We start from the raw sequence: 7,258 nt of genomic DNA, 5'->3' as shown, positions 1-7,258 counted from the left end.
CAATACCACAATGGTTACCAACAGATCTCGGGTAGAAGTAGGTCAAATCTACTACTCCAATACCAGCACCACCAATCCCCAGATTCTGATTGCAAATTGTCTGGGCGACCCTGACATCCTTAAAGTTAACCACCACACAGTCACCCTCAAAATGCTTATGCCCATTACCCACCCACCCTACCATTCTAACACCCAAGATCAAACCATCTAGTTCCCTAGGAAGGGGTCTATTTGACCTTAACCAATGCATGGTTTTATTTTTTAGTGTTTGGTAGGATTCTAGCTGGTCAGCCTTCAAGGGTGGTACATTAGTAAGAATGGCAACATAGGGGTGACAGTCTGGGGGTAAATTCATAGGTGGTAATCTAGGGGCCTCTTTGGGAGTTAGCGCATCAGGTTGGATAGCAGGAGGAGGAATGGAACTAATTCTTCTAGGTTGGGCTAGCTCAGGTCCCTTGCCAGTGCCAGAATTTCTAGGATTAACAGAGCCATTTTTGCCACTAACCTCGGAACGCACAGGCTTCTTGGCATGGATATTGGTAGGCCTTGGAAGATTTGGGTGTTTAATAGTGTTCTTTGTGGCCAGCCCGGGGTTCCGATCACCCCCATTGGAGGTGACAGCAAGTACAGCGTGAGCATCTACCACTGCCGCCCCTTTGGCCGTTCCAGTTGCATTAAATAGATCCTGTGGGGTAACAGAGGTCGCCCGGGCAGCAGATTCCCCCCTGGATCATCATCCCTAGTTCTAGAATGTAATTTGATAAGAGATTTTGTGGAGAAGAAATTGTCCAGGGTCATTTGCTCAAAACTGTCCAACCGCTCCGCCAGCCCTTTGACTCTCTCTAAGACCGGGATCAATAGAGATTTAATCATTTTCTCTATTTGGGCGATCAAGGGGATCTCGAGGGGTGTGAGCTCGGCAGAATCTGTAGTCAGGTCAGCGCGTGGATTTGCTGATATCGTGCAGAGGGGCACACCCCCCGTGTCCCCCTGAGGGCAACCTACACCCACCCCTGCGCTCTTATGGATCACACCCACCCTAGTGCCAAGTTTCCTAATTTTCTTGTAGGGTTTAGGATGGCAACCTTTACGCGGGCTAGCGAGTCTTTTCCTTTTGGTATGGACCGCTCTAGCTACTACCCGTGATACCAACACTGATGGAGGAGGAAATTCCCCATGACTAGAAGAAGTGTTAGAAGCGGGCATAAGGGCAGGGTCATTACTAGACCTCAAGGCCGAAGCGTCATCTTCAATGGGTGGGACTACGTCTGCCGTACGCTCCAACCTGTCAGAGCTAGACCTCAAAGCAGCCACCATTGACTGATCCAGGGGTGGACAAACATTCAATACAGAATCAATTGCACGTACTGGAGAAAGGGCCGGCGCCGGGGGGATGTTTAAGAAGTTCAAAGGATAACCGGCGCTCAGCATGTCTCTCAACTAGGGCAATTTCTCTGTATATCTCACGGGTAGCCCTGAGAAAATATTTATCTAGAGGACCTAGTATTGGAGCCCCTACCGTGGAGGGTAAGGGATTTGGTGAGCACGTAGACATGTTGAAACCAGCAAACAATGGTAAAGTCAGTAGTAGTCGCTTTGGACCACAGCGTAAGGAGTCCCGAAAATGAGATAAACCTTTAGCACTAACAGTTGGAGATCTCGAAAGGGAAACAACTCACTGTTTCAAAGATATAACAATAAGAAATAGGTCTGAGCCAGATGTTAGGAAGTGGGCCCAGCCCAGCCTCCTGCAGCCCCTGACGGCCACAGACGGCCCGCCCTTGTCCCGGGTTTCTCCCGGGACACTCTGGGACGCTCCCGCGCAGCGGTTGGCTGTATCTATTATAAGGGGGGGGGAGTGATCAGGGGGCGGGGCAAGCAGGGAGAGCAGGTGCTGTAGATTGGATCGAGCAGGGACTCCTGGGAGATGGAGTCCCTGCGGCACTGCTCGCAGCCCTGCTGCAGGTCCTGCCCTCGCCTCAGCTGACCTCGGCACCTCAGCCCGATTTCCGATGTAGATTCCTTTAGTCCGGCGAGCAGGAAGCAAGTCCCGGGAAGAAAGAAACAATAACTCCTCCTGGAGAAGGTCAGTCCAAAACAGTGTCCCACACTGGTAACAGGGACAGGGCTTTTTACTCCCTCGTGATCAGGGGGCGGGGCAAGCAGGGAGAGCAGGTGCTGTAGATTGGATCATGCAGGGATTCCTGGGAGATGGAGTCCCTGCGGCACTGCTCGCAGCCCTGCTGCAGGTCCTGCCCTCGCCTCAGCTGACCTCGGCACCTCAGCCCGATTTCCGATGTAGATTCCTTTAGTCCGCGAAGCGGGTCTTGCGAGCAGGAAGCAAGTCCCGGGAAGAAAGAAACAATAACTCCTCCTGGAGAAGGTCAGTCCAAAACAGTGACCCACGCTGGTAACAGGGACAGGGCTTTTTACTCCCTCGTGATCAGAGGGCGGGGCAAGCAGGGAGAGCAGGTGCTGTAGATTGGATCGTGCAGGGACTCCTGGGAGATGGAGTCTCTGCGGCACTGCTCGCAGCCCTGCTGCAGGTCCTGCCCTCGCCTCAGCTGACCTCGGCACCTCAGCCCGATTTCCGATGTAGATTCCTTTAGTCCGCGAAGCGGGACCTGCGAAGCGGGTTCGGCGAGCAGAAAGCAAGTCCCGGGAAGAAAGAAACAATAACTCCTCCTGGAGAAGGTCAGTCCAAAACAGTGTCTATTTATTTGAACATTTCACTCATACAAAACCAGAGAAATTCGGCCATTAAATTAATTGAGCTAACTATAACCCGCGCCCCCGCAATGCACTGCTGATGAAATCACATATCACATCACTCATGACATGGTCAGTGACATCACTGATGACATCTCAAATTAATTTCTAAGGTTTTTTAAATGCTCATTTCTAACTATAATGTCCCTGAAACCTATGGTTCTTTCAGTGAATATATATATATATATTACTATGTGTTAAATGTCGCAATATATTGATGTTGAATTTTTATTTGTGAGATGTCTCTGGTAACATTTTACAACAAAGTATTTTGTCCATGCTTACTCTCAGCATAGTCACGTGATGCTTGTACATCTGAGTACTGGCACTTTAAAAGGAGCATTTTGTCATTGAGAACGTTGTCATGTGAGCAAGGCTCCTCGGACCCGAAACGTTATGCGGCTGAATTTGCACTAAATAAAATTATAGCACTTAACTGGTCCGTATCCGTGCTATCTTGCCTGGGCGAAGTTCTGCGTGCTGGGAGCGAGACGCGGCTTTCCGGATATATTGGCCAGTCAGTTTCCGAACCGGCCACAACACGAGACCCTCTTCAACCATTGGACAACGCCTGAATCGGAACACCATCTGGGAGGTTCCTGAATCTTGTGTGCTCCGGAAGGAGCAAAGCGTTTGACCCCCGCAAGCCGAAGCCGCAGCAGCTGCTGAGATCGGCTCAAAGAACATTGTCGTATGAGCCCACGAGGTGGCGGACCGGAAGATTTAGGAACCGGCAGACATCATCTCATACGCAAGTAAGATCACAAGCGGCTCTGCAGGTGAAGAGTAAAGTGTACTGACGCACTGCTTGCCAAGGAATACTTTGGGGCAGATTAGACACCACAAATTAACATTTAAAAATTGCAAACATGTCGGCTGACAGCGTTCGAGATCGGGAGGCATTGGCACTTACGATGTTTTCCGATAGCTCCCCTCTCCCAACTAACATCCGTGGGAGAAACAATGATGGCGCCAGTAACAGCAGCAGCACAGCGCTTAAAGACCTATTCAAAACTCTGGAAAAGAAATCCAGAAGCGAACAATCCAAATGGTGGGAATCAAAATCTTTACAAAGATATATTGAAGTAGACCGCATTCCACGAGGTTTACGCATACTCACAGCTCCCACCTACGAGGACCCCAACCCTGAATAATGAAGGAATGGGCGGAGTGTAATCTGGAGGCAGCGCGCCGCCAAGTCCAGATTCTGATTAAGTATGCGGACATTGACCGGGCTAAATTGCTCACAGAGATAGCAGCGATCTATGAGCAGCTAGAAGCAATGGGGGAAGATGAGGAAAGGGCCAAACTCACAAAGGAAATGAACGTAAGACTGAAAAAAGAGGAAGCTAAAATCATCGATAGGAAAACATATAAATTTCAGCGTGATCGCATGGATTACGAGTTGGGCCAAATTTTTACGTTCTCCAAAAAATATGATGCCATGCACAGTGGGGCGTCTAAACCTCAGTCCAAACCCAAAATTAACCGGCAAAACAAAGGACAGAATGATTCATCTAACTCCACTATCAGCTCTAATGTAGAAACTAAATCCGATTCAGAACGCCGAAAACAAGCCCAAGCGGGGGCCCTTCCAAAACCATCACTGGGACAGGAAATTAGTTTTTTATGTCAAGAGAGACTCCAGACATTAAGGCCCCGCACAAGACAAAATTACGCAAACAGTGGGCAAATTTCAAACGGCGCAAGAGGCACAGGGCGTGCAAGAGGCGGGTGTCAAAGGAACAAGAGGGTTCAGGGGGCAGGGATCTGCCAACCAGCAGGAATAATCAAAACCAAAAACCAAACGATTGTTAACCTGACCTCACTTACCCTAACTTCCAAGGAGGAGGAAATATTGAATTCAGGTCTGACTTTTGCACCACCATGTAATTTTAACTATCCCGCTACCAGATGTGACTTATATAAAGCGGTTAGAAAGCTCAAGCTTCGTAAGTTATATGCACTTAAAACCAAGTCCAAAGGGGCCACACAGTTGCAAAATGATACGGAAGGGCTGATGAGTGGGGCCTCTCAAAGCACTGAGATCATAACGGAATTATGGAATCCTGAAGGGGCAGGATACGGGGAACCAGCACCGATGGCTGAGGAAATCGTAAGTGTAGACGAATTAGGGAACAGAACATCATCTAAAACCCTATTCAGACCCCCATCAGTCTTCACACCGGTACTACCCAGGCATGCCATCGACATTTTTCATGAGAATGTTGTTAAACAACTGAAGGATTTACAGAGAAACGTATCTGCCACAAAAAAAAGCACAATGCTTTGTCTCAAAATTATGCAGCCCTCACAGCCCGCCTAACCAAAGAGAAAGGCATTGTAATTTGAGGAAGTGACAAGGGCGGTAACATAGTTTTGATGACACGAGCAGATTATGACAAAGAGGCGTACTCTCAATTAAATGACCGTGAATGCTATGAACGAACTAATTTCCAGACATTGAGTTCAATCAAGATGGACTATCATCGGAAATTAGCAAAATGGAAATCCAACAAACTAATCAGTGACTCTGAGTACAAATATCTCAGGAATGACAACCCAGTTATACCCATAATGTACTTTATCCCTAAAGTACACAAGGATCCAATACACCCCCCTGGCAGGCCCATCATCTCCGCCAGGGGTGGCCTTTTGGAACATACGTCTGTTTACATTGACTATTTTCTTCAGGGATATGTGCAAAAACTGGAGTCCTATGTGCAGGACACGGGGGACTTTCTGCAGAAGGTCCAACACATTGAATGGGTTGAGGGGGACTGGTTAATTGCTTTGGATGTCACAGCCCTCTACACGAGTATAACACATGCTGATGGGCTGTCAGCGGTCCAACACTATTTATCCAGACGTGCGCCTTTATTTGCAGATCACAACAGAATGCTTATGCAAATGTTGGAATTCTGTTTGACAAACAACATTTTCATGTACAATAATTTGATGTACCGTCAGTTGCAGGGGGTGGCGATGGGGCCAGCTTCTCCCCAAGCTTTGCGTGTTTGCACATGGGAGCTTGGGAGGAGCTGGTCCTCAAAACCACATACCAGCAGACAATCCAGAACAATGTGATCGGATGGTATTGTTTTATTGATGACTTACTAGTAGTATGGAGGGGTACAGAGGTGGAAGCAATGAGATTCATAAATGACATCAATCAGAATGATCTCAACCTCAAATTTACAGCTACTCTCAGTCAAAGTTCTGTTATATTTTTAGACACTGAGTTATTTATAAAAAAATGCACGGTTGGAGACAAGGATTTACCGCAAAGCCACCGCGGGTAACAGCATCTTACATGCTGCCAGTGCGCACCCAGCTCATCTCGTTTCCAGCATCCCCTACGGGGAGATGCTGCGAATGAGACGTGTTTGTAGCAACCCCACTGATCTTGAGGCGGCCCAACAAGAGAGCAAGGCTAGGTTCCTAGAAAGGGGCTATACAGAATCGTTGATAGAGAGGGCCAAAGTCAAATCCATGGTCAGAACCAGGGAGGAGCTCCTAACAAAAAACAACAAAAGTAATCAACTTGTGCTACAGCCAGTTGAAAGCACAAGGCATAATGATCAAGCCAAGAACTTCAGAATTATCACTGGCTATAGCAAGCAACACAAAGAGATTTATAGGATTGTGAATAAAAACTGGCCTATTGTAGCCAGTGATCCTGTTATCGGTGCCACCTTGCCAAACAGGGTGTCATTAACATGTAGTAGGGCGCCCTCACTTAAACATCAACTAGTGGACACCAGCCCTGAGCCTATCGAGAGAACCGCATGGTTCCATAATAACAGGAGTTTTTTCAGGTGCAAGACCTGTAAGGCATGTGGCCATAGTGTCAATGTCAAAACATTTACGGATGGGTTTAGTGGCCAGGAACACCCCATAACTCAGGTTTTAAACTTGCAAGACCGAGTTTGCCATTTATGTTTTGCAATGCCCTTGCCCACTGAAATATGTGGGCAGTACTAAGTTACCGGCACACAAACTTATCCTCCAACACCTAAGGGCCATCACTAATGGGGATAATACATCCCCATGCCGGTGGCAAGGCATTTTCGAGACTGTCATCAAAGTGTGAACACTAATTTAAAATACTTTGTCATTGATGCAGTCAAGGCAAGCAGACGGGCTGGGGATAGGGAGGCCAAACTCAGGAAACTGGAAACCTGATATATCCTCCAACTTGACACCAAGGTCCCAGGGGTGCTGAATGTAACTGAGGACATGTATACATGCCTCCCATGACAGGTCTCCACACACTGAATATAAATTTTTAGTTTTATTGCTGTCCTATATTATTATGTCTCAGTGTCTTGCAACGGGACAAGTATCAAATATCCTGATTCGATGTCTGACCCGGCTGGGCAACCTTCCAACTGTTTGATGTGGGTTGGGGATCCAACGCCATAGTTTGTAATCTTTCGCTAATAGTTTTCAGATTTATATTTTGATTGGGTCGTTTATGTGTCCAAAC

This window comes from Lissotriton helveticus, chromosome 5_1, assembly GCF_964261635.1.
Source record: "Lissotriton helveticus chromosome 5_1, aLisHel1.1, whole genome shotgun sequence".
Taxonomy (NCBI): Eukaryota; Metazoa; Chordata; class Amphibia; order Caudata; family Salamandridae; genus Lissotriton; species Lissotriton helveticus.
This window is presented reverse-complemented; position numbering follows the sequence as displayed.